The sequence below is a fragment of the Equus asinus genome, chromosome 23, assembly GCF_041296235.1.
Source record: "Equus asinus isolate D_3611 breed Donkey chromosome 23, EquAss-T2T_v2, whole genome shotgun sequence".
Classification (NCBI taxonomy): domain Eukaryota; kingdom Metazoa; phylum Chordata; class Mammalia; order Perissodactyla; family Equidae; genus Equus; species Equus asinus.
Genome location: NC_091812.1, coordinates 24,568,849 through 24,581,827, shown reverse-complemented (window position 1 = coordinate 24,581,827; position 12,979 = coordinate 24,568,849). Strand labels below are relative to the sequence as shown.

Sequence of the window (12,979 nt, the reverse complement as noted above, 5' to 3'; positions counted from 1 at the left end):
CTGAATTCATTTCCTTCAGCAGAAATGAGAGCCTGCGTCACTCACAGGGCATTCTTGTGTGATGTGTGGGTTTCCCTACCTGAGAGCTCAGAGAATAGCAGGGCTAGTAGTTAATTTAACAGGTCACAGGAGGCTCACTCTGGCCCCAGGTGGCAAGGCTCAGTCATCATCCAGAATGAGAGGCCCGAAGATGCTCAGGCAAGGAGTGCCCAGGGCACTCTTTTCAGCTGGGTGTATTGATGTGTCGTCATCATACCCGGACAGTAGGATCTTACTCCTTCGCATCCTTCAACTCTCAGCTCAAAAGTTTCCTTTCCTCTCTGACTCCTCCAAGACTTCCTTCTCCTTTTCCCCCACTGGGTTTACTACATACCTATAGTATATTAATTATATTTAACTATAATATGGATAGCTCAATTATCAAGTATGTAATATGTACCACACAGTTTATTCATATATTCATTTATTCCGTCATTCATTCGTGAGTTATTGAACATCTGACACTGTGCCAGGTAAATCCTTGGGACACTACGCCAGTAAAACATGGCAGCTGCCTTTAGGAAGCTTAGTGCCTGGTAGGGGGAAAGGTACAAATGCCATTTGTTGAGTGGCTAGTATGTTTTAGTTGACTAAGCACTATGCTGGGTGCTCTATCTGCATTGTCTCTAATTTCATAACAGTCCTGTAAGATAAGAACTGGGAAGCAGATACTCAGAGAGTAAACCGATTAGATTGCCTCAAGGTCACATGGTCAGGAAGTGGCAGCGCTGAGATTACAACTCGGGTCTGTTTGGTTCCCAACTAATTGTTTTCCTAAATTACATTCCTATTGTTAGTCTTTGCTTGTCAATCTCTCCATAATTGGCAGCTGTAGCTCTCTGCCTCCTCCCCCTTGTTATTATACTATAAGATCTCTGGGTTAGGGAGCTATCTCTTTATCACTAGTTTCTACCAGAAGGTTTAAGATATTGCAGGTGCTCACTAAGAATTTGTTGAAAGGATGCTTACACGCGTGAATGAGATAGAAGGCTCCCCACGCTAAGCTCCAGATCCCATTCTTCAAAGTGGACTGGGCTCAGTCAACTCAGCTCGCCTTCCTGGCTCTGGGGATCTATTACCCGTATCAGTCAGCGTTTGGCCAGGTATTTGAAGCAGGAAGTATTTTAACACCAGGAATTAGAGGTTGCACATCCATGACAAGGTCTGGGAGCCAAGGTTGGGAGGGAACTTCTGGTGCTCAAGAAATCTGAAAGTGCAGGAAGCAGAGGGAAGCCATGGCAGCCTTGAAGTGATTTTCAACAGGACACCAGGACCTTCAAGTGACCGGACCTCAGTTGCTGCTGGAGAGAAGTGGCTTTTCTCTTTGCTTTCCCCACCCTGAGTGAGAACCTTTCCTTGGAAGCACCTGACGGAGAATTCTGGTGGTAAGGAATTCTGGGAAATGTAGTTCCCAGGGGAGAGAGCAGAGGGGGTGAGGATGATTTTGTGTTGACAGTGTGGCTCTTGTTGAACTCATGTTTATTTTCTCCTTGCTTCTTAGATAATGTTTCTCCTTGTGAGTCCCGGCACCCTCATCTCACTCATGCAGCACTTCCAGAAGTCACCTTATATCTCCTTGCCATGCTAACACTGGCAACACTAGAACTTTTGCCGGTAGCAAAAGAAGATCCATTTCTAACCAGAACAAGGGAATCCTTTTTTTTTTTTTCCTCCCAACAGAGACCAAATTATGAGGTCTAAATCTGGGTAGGGCTTTCGAATACAGGCCTGACCAGTGCTGAATTGACTTGAAGAATGATGAAGGGTTGGCTTCGCTCTCGGCAGCTGCGAGTTTGGTCAGCCCTTTGCAAAGTAAGAGGAAATTTAATGAACCCAAATAAGACATGATCCTTTGTGGCTATAAAAGTTACACTTTGAAAAAGCTCAGCTGGTCAAGAGCCACTTGAAAATGATGTTACTGCTGGGGAACTCTGTCAAAAGTCCACTCCTCCGGGTGAGTCTCCTTCTCTTTGAGGGAAAACAAAGAGAGGTTTTACAAGCTAGAGAGGGTCATTTTGCTATTTGAAAGAGCGCATTCAAAAATTGAGGCCCAGTGTGATTGGGAGACATCCATGGTCAGTACTTGTTTATTTGTCCAGCTTTACACCATGTAAGTGATGCAGAATCCTTTCCGCCTCTAATAATACCACCACCGTGGCCCTGAGTTAATGGAAAGCTGGAATGGCCAAATGAGAGCCGGTGCTCAGATTAACCACTGCGGGTCAGACAAGTCCACAGCTGCGGTTGGGGCGGGAGGCGAGGGCGTGGAGGGGAGGAAGAGCAGAGGGAGCCGGTCTTAAAATATTTTTGCCTAGTCCACAGATTTAATGGGTGATATTTTACCACCAAATTCATCAACTGGAGGATTTTCGAAAGGATCCAGAGAAACAACCACCTAATTCGTATTCTATGGCTTCTAATTGTACAAGCAGCACATTTTAGAAAGCTTTTGTGCAGAGGAGTCTTCATTTGTGGAGCACTTCGTTTTGCTTATACAGTAGGCAAGAGTGCTTAAATGGCGTAATTATTATGTGTTTCTAGTTTGCCTCAAATTTTGATTCAATCAGAATCCCTAAATCTGACAGCCTATAATCAAACAAAGGGAGTGCTCTGGAAGTGAGGGATTAACAGAGGGGAATTAAACTGTCGTTTTGAAACAGCTTAGACCAATATGAAAGCCCATTTAGGAGTCTCTCCATAAATATCCCTTTTGTTTTGTCTAATTGCTGGTTTGAATGTATCAGACTCATCAATGGGATTAGGGTTAATAGATGTTTGGTCACGCAGAACATGCAGAGGAGGAATCTGATACACACACACAAAAATTGCACTTAATGAGCTTAGCAAATGTTTGCCATATTTTTAATGAACCCTGGGCTGTCATTTAGAAATGCTTAGCAACTGCTTTTCCATCCTTGAAAATAGAGCAACTGAAGGACATTAACACTATGTACACCCGTAAATAAGCGGAGCTATTTAAAGACACCAGCCAGGAGGAGGGAATGATGACATTTTTCTGTCCTAGAGCCAGTGATACTTAACACTCTGGGTGTGGGTTCAGTGTGTGACAACATAGCTGGGAGGCTCAGGTTTCCTAAAGGGCACTGCGGGGCGTGAGGTTTTTGCAAAGGGTCAAGTAACCATTTTCTTTTTTTGAGTTAAACCTGTTTGGGATCGAATGTCCCAGCCTCCTACCCCAGCCCCTGCTTCTGTTTTCACACCTTCCTCCTGCCCTTTCCAAGTATCTGTGGAGAGGCTCTTGAAAGAGGAGGTCGTGTGCGGCCGCCGCCTCCCCGGTCTCACCCGCCCTGGCCAGAGGCAGGCGATTCCGGCTCAGCCGAGCAGGGCCAGATCGGCGAGCTCTTGGGATTGATTACTCAGAAGATTGAATGATCCATCTTGGGAGCCCTTGGGATTTGGCTCCGAAACCAATGCAGTCGGCAGTAATGGGGACTTATTGAAGTAGGCCGTGTGGTTTGCGCTCTCAGAGCACAGACTGGGCCTAAAAGAATCAGGTTTTCCTCAGGGAAGGTTTGATTTGATAGAGCACAAAATGCAAGTCCAATGGATTATGGTTAGAGCAAATGAAGGATGTCTTAGACCCTTCGTTTTCATAGAGCCGATTGATTTCAAGGACTTCCTGCTCCCACCATGTCCTCCAGCCCTGCCTCTCAAAGAGGCGAAAACAGACACGATGCCATTTAAAAAATATTATGAACTCAACGCAATCACTTTTCAGCTTTGCTTGAAGATGAACAACGCTCCTGTGATAGCAGCTGTGCTTTTGTGTTGAATGGTGGGATGCTAATTCTTATTAGGAGAGAACTGAGAAAAGGCTATTTCTAGTATTGTACAGGAGCCCATAGAATGTACAAAATTGTCAAGTTTTCTTTGGATGGAGTAGAAGGAAGGAAATCAGTGTCACGAGGGAAAAGGGCCTATACATTTTGTTCTTGTTCTTGCGGTGGTGGTGGTGGTGGTGAGAGTGGCGGCGGCGGCACGTGTGTTTGTGTATTTTGCTAGTCATTTGTCATCAAGTGCTCCTTGCCCTCAAGCGACTATTAGAATGCCTGGTTTGATGAATGAAGCTAAAGATATTACCAAAGGCTTTATGGCTTTGTGGTTTAAAAACATAGTAATAAGCTATTTTTCTTTTAGAAATGTCTAAATTCTTGGCACCCAAGCCAGCAGATCAGATGAGCTCCAAAAATCATTTGTAAAATGGGCCTCTTAGGTCATAGGTCTAAAACCCAAACACCTACGGAATCTAGATTGGAGATATAATTGAATGAATTTAGGTAGATAAAGTGTTAAGGGTGTTAAGATCTGCAGAAAACGGAAAACCACACGTGTTCCATCTGAAGAGGACAGTGGCTCCTTGGTTGAATGTCCTGATCTTTAAACTCTCAATCCAGCCCTGCCTCATGCCTCCTAACTTCACTGCCACCTGGGTTTCTGAACTTTTAGCTTGATTTTGACCTTCATACAGTGATTCACTGACTCTATCTTATCTTTTGGTTTTAAGATGCCAGCTTGCATTTTCGCTCCATTCCTCTGAGCACCATGCTAGATTCAGATCTCTCAGGTAAAGGAAAGAATGAGTGAGTGAATGAATGAATGGTCTACTTTTGCTTAACACTAGTATGCTGAGTCTTTTCCTCCCTCCTTCCTCCTTCCTTCCTTGCTTCTTCCCTCCCTTCCTTCCTGGATATATAAAGATAGGCAAGAAAGAGACTGTTTGCTGCGTAGACACTTCATAATCTAGAGGGAGTGGTGCAAAGACATGAGCACAAACAGTTCTAAGATGATGGGACGTGCTCTAGCTGCAATACACACAGAGGCCACGTGGAGAACAAAGAAGAGATCCTCTGAGTCTCACCAGGCAGGATCAGGGAAAGCCACCCAGTTCACTGAGTGTGTGGGTAATTGCGTGTAGGTGTTTTCCAGTTGGCAATGTTCAGAAGAAGACTCTATGTAGATAGGGAAGCTTGTGCAAAGGTGCAAGGGTGCGAGACTATGACTTGCTTGGAAAGTAACAAACATAGCTTTAGACTGGGGGAGTATAGGTAATAGGCTAGAGAGAGAGACGTGGATCAGATCCTAGAGCTTGGACTTCATCTTACAGATGTTGGAGAAGCACTGAAGGATTTTCAGGACTCATGTTGTATTCAGGAATTATCTAGCTCTTCGGAAGAAATCCAGCTTTTAATGATTCTTTGTATTTCAAACTCCATTTTGAAGGTAAAATGCTTTTCTCAGAAACTTCGTGAGTGTGCCTTTCTCAATATTAAATTTTTAAAGGCACATAGAGTGAAAATCCCGAACTGCTGAAAATAGTTCAGGAAATGTCCCAGGATCTGCTCTCCAGGGAACAGTCTGGGGCTCCTAAATTTCATAGTCTGGAACCTGCAGGTAGTCTCCCAGTTGCCTCGGAGAACACGTGCTTACGCTGTTGTTCATACCCCTCAATTCCCTTTACGAAGAGATGCTCAAGTGTGGCTTGACTCTAATGTCAGAAGTTTTCTCCCACTGGCCAAGCATCTGAGCCTAGACTAGGCAAAGCCCTCTGGCCATCTTTCTGGATGTTTCAGTCTTCAGGGAGTTTGGCTACTTAATGGACCTCCATTCATCTGGGACAATGCTTTTACTTTTGCCACTCCCAAAATATTTTTTCAGAAATGTTTAATCGTCCTGCCAATTGAAATCAATCCAATAAGCCTTCTTGGACACCTACTGAGGACGTGGCAACGTGCTACGGGAGGTGCAGTTGCAGGCGCTGTGCATCACCCCCTTTTCTTGAAGAGTTAAGCAGCTCTCAGGAATGTTGATGAGGATGCTGGAAAAAAGAGGTAGGGGGAACTTTTAGGAAAAACGTCTTATTTCTATACAAAGTAAAACAAAAAAAAATGCCTCGATTGTTTGTGACTTTTCAATTTTAAAAATCAGAGATTTTCTTAGCTAAGACACGAGAGTTCCAATGAATATTTTCTCTCTCTCTCTCTCTCTCTCACACACACACCAGTAAAAAGATGCAAAATTTAGATTAAAAATGCTCTTTGGGAATGGAGTGAGGAAAGACTGGGTAGAATTCTTAGGTAAGCCTGTTCAAGGTCTAGAATTGGTCAGTCTTATAAACTTCATAAATTAAAGAACAGCTATGTAGCTTTGAGTGTCTTGGAAATTTAATAAACGTTTTTAACATAAGGTCAGCATTACAGGGGAGAAAATAGTTTACCTCTGTGCCCGTCTTTCAGAAGACTTAAATGTGTTATAAATATGATGAAATCCAGAAAGCCCAAATATTTTAAAAGCTGGCATTCTTATTAATTTTATCTACTCTTGAGTTTCTTTTTTAAGTTAAAAAAATTGTTTTAAATTGTGGTGAGATACATACAAAATTTGCAATCTTAACTATTTTCAAGTCTACAAGATCGGTTTGCTTTTAAATGAGGTGAAAAGCTTGTCACAAACCGCTCTTTGGAGGGGATCATTTTTAAATGTTGGTATTTAGGTTGGAAAACGGAAAAAGCCCTTTTCCCAATAAAATCAAAAGAAGACAAGATTGGAACTTTATAATAAAAAATAGCACATTCGCTTTGGACTCCTTACTAGGAGGATCAGAACAAAGGCCCAGAGGCCAGAAGGCCTTGGTTCTGGAATGCCAGCCCATTGTGAAAGGAGACGGCCCATGCCCATGAGGGGAGTGGGAGCAAAGGTTTACAGCTGACTGCTTTGGTTTGCCCTGCCTCTAGCTGATCTACGGCCGCTGATCTGTTTGGGTCTTTTCATGGATGGGGGGGAGGCAATATTTGGGTTATTTATTCTGACAGGAGGCTAGATGCTATTTCCATCTGCCTTGGAGTATTTGAGGAGATAAATGTCTGCCACATGCTGATAAATGGCCTCTATGGTTCATTGCCAGAGAAACTGAGTTATGGCTCCTATATTTCATCACAGAGAAAACTTCAGCCATCTGAAGTACGTACTGCAGCCTTCCATTTGACCAGAACAGCAAAGCATTTTTCTGTTTAAAGGACAAGGTTTGCACAGTGGCTCCTTAGGGGGACTTGGGGCGAGGGAATAAATAGAAAGCACTCCGTAAGTCAGTCTAGTAAATCAAGTGTAGTCAATTCAAAATACAAAAAAGAATCTGGGGAACGAAATGCAACACTTCTATGTTCTGGCTGAGTCTAAAATCATCTTTACCTCAGCACATACATCTTTAGCCAGTTAAAATCATTCTAGAGCATGTTCACTTTAAGAATAACAAAGGGGAGGGGGCATACGTTTTTAAATGCTATCCAGAGTGTCACAAGATATTTATTTTTATAAGAAATATGAAAAAGATATATTTTCTGCACATATACCAATTATATATATATTAGTGGATTGAATGAAAATTTATTCTAGATACCAACTGATTTTCAGATACCAAATGGCAAGGGGATTATAATTGTAAATAGGTTTGTCATAATCTAGTATTATACAGAAGCACAGATATATATAGCCTGTATTCGTCCCTTACTGATATATGGACATTTACATACATTGAGTGGCTTGTGCTGATGAGCTGGGGTATCTGTGGCATGGAAGGAGACGAAATATTTCAGGATAATGTAGCACAATGGAATGTGTGAAATCAGTACTTTTCTGGGGAACACGTGACATTCACCAAGACCTTTGGGGAAACAGACAAAATAAGGAGGGAAGACCAAAGCTTTTTTGCATTCTTATTAGCACAGAAGTAGAGTGAACCGGGAACTCACTTGGGATTTATTCAAATTGAGCAAAATCTATATGTGCCAAACTGTGTTTCTTTTGGTTTTCTGGACATTGGGACCACACTTTGTGAAAAAGCTATTATAATGAGACAAAAAAATGCAGTCTGAGTAAATAGTAATTGTGTGTGTTGCCCAGTGTGGTCCACCTAGCTCCACTTTGGCAGATGGCCTAGAGAGGGTTTTTGAAAAGTTTTGTGTGATAGACCAAGGGTTAAGCTTTGGGGGAAAGACTTGGTGTTATGTATAATAGAGTTAACTGAAGTCTCTGCATTCAAAAGAACTCCTAAGTATTCCTAAGTATGATGCTCATCTCTCTTTGTCTGGCTAATGTTGGTCAGTTGCAGGTCCATGTTGCCTTGCCTAATCTAAACATTGTTACTAGAAGAGAACTGAGAGGAAGTAGAAACCCATCCTCCTGGGGCCCTATGTGCGTTAGTGTGAGATTGGTGAGACTGAAGCAGCCTGTTGCTCCACCCAGAGATGCACGGCAGGGATGTGTGTGTGCATGCGCATGTGTGCAATACGTTTCATAATCTGATCTTTTCCCAGATCCTTGACACTGGTGAAAAAAATACAACCTTAGAAAACTTTTATTTCCCAAGATGATGGTATAGTATAGCCTGGCACAGATTTTTGAAAACATACACACAGAGATGCACACAAAATAAGTGCCAAATTACAAACATGGTTCATGCAATAATTAACCTAAATGCAGAATGCCTAATTATGAATCACACGCAACCTCCCCTAAGAAACCTTCTCTGATCTTTAACCACCGTTCCCATCTACCAATACTGAATTATCTGCCCCTTTTTCCTATTGTCAAAATTTTCTGTGCGTACCTCTATCATTGTGCTGCCCATGTGATTACTTGTTTTTCCAACTAGATAGTGAACTACACGAAAAAATTTGCATTCCACACCATCAAACATATTGAACACATGGTAGGTGTTCAAGTAATATTGAATGTGGATGTCTACAAATAAATCCTTCTGAAACTTAAAATGAAAAATTTGTTGTTTCTCTCCTCCTCCAAGATTGCCCTTTCCTAAATAAGCGTAGAGGGTTAGTCCAAAGCAGAGACAAAATGGAAAAGGAAATCATATTTATCAAGATGGGATATAGTTCTAGTTGGTGAGTGACAGAAAATAGTGAGGATATGTGAGGAGTTGCTGACTGTAGAATTCTCCTAATTTTGAGTGCTACGGACGTAGAATCTGGGCTCATTTGTGCATTTAACCCATTAAACACTCAAGGAACGGCTTGGAATGACCACAGTTCAAGCAAAGCCGAACAGATGATCCCCATGGTCTTACAGCGAACAGGAGCCATGAAGGCAGCAGGCATCCCTGAGTTCAAATTCTGACCTCAACACTTACTAACTCTCTGATCTTGTCTAAGGGTTATACTCAGTCCAGCCTTCCATGGCATTGTAAATGGTCAAAGGATAAAGCATATATGGAATGTTAGCTCCCTCCTTCCATGTCTCCAAAGGTGGTTTGGATTGTGTCCATTTCTATACCTCCCTGCAGCGCAAATTCTCCTCTCTGTCCCACCAACATCCTATTCTACAAAGCCGACTGCGCGGATTTGCAGGGAGCCTCAGCAGTCCTGCACCAACCGTGTCACTACAATTCCTGGATTTCCATCTCTCCTTCAATAACAGCAGATGTGCTTCCTCAATGTCCCCCACCTCCCACTCGATAGAAATTGACTCTACAATATTACAGTGAAGGAAGCTCCCTATTTGGAGAGCTGAGATTCATTTTCTCTTCCTTCATCAGCACCACGCTTTCAGCCTTGCTGGTTAGCCTCTCCAGAGCTGTCCCTTCTCCAAGGGAGGGGAAGACGTGTCTTCCTGGAGGAGTACAGTTGCGTCCTTGAACTGGATGGTGGCAATGATTCCTCGGCACTGAAAGATGCGTAGTTTGAATATTGTAACTTGAATCCAAAATGCATTAATGGTACTATTGCTTTATATCTTTCCTTTGAATGAGTACTGATTTTAAAAAGAGACTTTAAGAATGACGAAAGTAGGAAAGCAGAATTTTCTAAAACTTTTCCAGTTGCTGCTGGTTCCAGGAGCCAATTCGCAACATCCTTCCCTATTCTTTTGGGTTTTGTTATTTTGAGGCTCTTTTCTCATCTGCCTGTGAGACCACAAGAATAGACACTTAAATGTAATCATTTAGCTTTGTCTACATTTGACATTCTGTACAAGCAAGTGATCACATTAATTTGAATACAAACGTATCTCACCATGCCCCTTCAGAAGCATAAACTTAAATTTTTTTTTATTTTACATAGGGGTGAGTTTAGGAATATCCCCATTCGAATTCCTGTTTTTTGCCTATCATAAGGCGACAACAAAAATTACAAGATGTAAGTATTTATAAAGGGAACAGATAGAATCCATTAGATTTTTTTATGTTTTAAAAAAGTGTAGGGTTTCTCAACACCCATTTATATTAGACTTTGATTTAATAACTCATCAAGGGTTGGGTAAAATTTCAGTTCAATAAGGCTAACATAGAAGCTGGAGCCAGGCCAATGTGATTTCAGCGTCAGGAGACCACACCTAATGACTGTGACCAGAGATGAGACGCCTTGTCTTTTTAAACCAGCGACACTGAAAGGGAAGCATGCCAAGGAGAGGGCAGGCCAGTTTGGCCTTACCTGCCCTACACTTGCTGTCTAGGTTGATTCAGTGGAAAGAACATGGGCTTTGTAGACAAATCTCAGATTGAATTCTGGCTGTCGCTTTTGTAACCTTGAGGCCTTGAGCATGTTACTTAACCTCTCTGAGTCTCAGTTTCCTTTCCTATAAAACAGGGATTATGGCTTCTCTGCAGTGCTGTTTGTAAAGACGAAATGAAATACAATAACTCATGTCTGATCGCTGGGCCAGCACACAGTGGCTTCTCCAGAACCACCCGTTTCTTTGCTCCCTTTTCTTTCTGAGAATGCCAAATTAATGGTGGCAATGTTTTCAGCAAGTTATTGAAAATAGCTACTTCTATATAATGATGCTGAAATTCACTAGCTCTTTAATGCTGGGAATAGAAATGTTCTTGAGAGTTATAAAGAGACTGCATGAATTAGAGCAAGATCTTCTTATAACGTTCTCACTTTTCTCCTCTTTAGACAAGAGAAGGAAATATTAGCCCAGGGAAAAGAAATTTGTTCTGATTTCCCTCGCTTTCTCTTATTTTAATTTTAATTTAATTTAATTATTTTATTTTTGGCAGAATAAAGGACTGGAATCGGAGCTTTAGAGAACACAACAAATTGGCCATCTTCGTTGTCTACCCTGGAGAAGACCTTGAGGTTCATATGGGCAAATCTCCTCCTCTGCGATGGACTCCTGTAAATCGGGGGAGAGCTGCAGCTGGTCAGCGTGTAAAATGACATACTGTCCGTATAGAACGCGATGTGCAAAGTACCAGTGTAACTTGACATTCAAGGCACTTTAACACCTGTTTCCATAGCTACACTGTAATCCAGACATTTGAGAGGCAGGCCTGCCTCTGCCAGGCCTGTCATTTCAGAGAAATAAATTAAGAAAGCTGATGACAAGGCCTGGATTATACAATTTCTGTAAAGTACAAAGCAGACCTGAAATCTAACCAGGAACGAACAGAGTTCAGACCAAATGGATAAAATCCATTTCCGGTAACCTTTGTAAGAAAATTTGAATGCAGCCTCTTTAGACATTTTGTTCCCCAACTCCCAGAAGCAGCATCATATGTTACACCTGGCAGTGGTATTTGTGGCACCATATTTTTCTTATTTTTAAGAGGTGAGACCATATTTTTTAAAATGGAAGTTTGGAAAAAATAAACAGATGGGAAGATCCTGGTGGTGGGGGGGCACGGTGGAGAGCGAAAAAGAGAAAGATGGAGTTAGGCAAGTGCTAAAGGGCAAAGCTTCAGTACCAGACACTGAGTTATTTGCATATTCACAATATGTTTCTGGCCGAGAGCATGTTTTTCTGGAGTTCTGTATGTATTTCTAGGTCTCTATATTTATCCATGTCTCTGGCTACATTTGTAAGACTAAGTTTAGAGTTGGGGAGTTCGCTGGATGCTTTGCAGCGGTACTTGAAGAATTTCATGTTAAATACGCACTGGCAGCAGACGGGCGCTGCTCTCACATCGGAGGGAACGTCGAGGAGGGAGGTGGGCACACCCGGTTGAGGTCTGCAGCGCAGTGGCCAGCTGTAGACAGGGCCTTTCAGTGTCATTTCGTCAAGTGGTTCTGAGCCAGTTCATTTATTTTTGAATTCCTTTTAATTCCAAACAAAAGCCGTTTGATAATAAAATTAGACTCTACCACATGGGAACAACTAGCTTCCCCTGAAAGCCCCCCACCAAGCTGTTTTTCACCCTGGGTGTCAGTGAAATTCAGGGTTGGATAATTCTAGTGGAGAAGCAGGTAATGCCTGTTTTCCCAAGTGCTATTTGTTTTCTTACTCATTTTGGTAAATAGATAGGGGAGAAGGTTGTTTTGGAAGGGAAGAAGGTAAGGAGAGAGTGAGTTAGAAGAAAGGATTACATTGCTAAGAGAGTAGATCTTAAATGTTCTCCTCACAAAAAGGAAATGGTAATTACGTGATGTCATGCCGGTGTTAACAAACTGTGGTGGTAATCATTTTGTGATGTATGAGTGTATCAAATCAACGTGTTGTACACATTAAACTTGCACAATGTTATATGTCAATTATACCTCAATAAAGCTGGGGGGGAACAGAGGGATTAATACAGGGCCATATGCCCTCTGGGGAACACAGCCACCAGCTACCAAGGGAATGTGCTTGTCCTTAGTTGGTTTACTTTTCCGCCCTTTTCTTAGTGCTCACGCTACCCACATCAGTCAGACGCCTTGGACAGGTGACACTGATGACTCAGCCTGGTTGTTATTTCTAGCATCATTTAGAAAATTTACTTTTGGGACATTATATTAGAAACATTTTTATTGAATCATGTATAACATTAAACATTCCCTTTTCGTGATGTTTTAAATCCAGTATTTTATTTAAAACTGCTTGACAAAGGAAAATTTGCCAGTGGGTTTGCTTCCAATTACACGAATTTACCTCTTTTTCCAAATTGAAAAACAAAAGATGAAAATTAGGAAGTAAAATTGCAAACACATGAAAA

At 42.0% G+C, this 12,979-nt stretch overlaps 1 long non-coding RNA gene across 1 annotated transcript; it reads left to right on the top strand.

Moving 5' to 3' along the window:
- The first annotated feature begins 851 nt into the window (after positions 1–851).
- On the top strand, positions 852–12,811 carry LOC123284712 (uncharacterized). Its single transcript, XR_011497424.1, has 3 exons — positions 852–1,424; positions 1,541–1,993; positions 11,069–12,811. It is a non-coding gene; the product is annotated as an uncharacterized lncRNA (long non-coding RNA).
- The last annotated feature ends 168 nt before the right edge of the window (positions 12,812–12,979 follow it).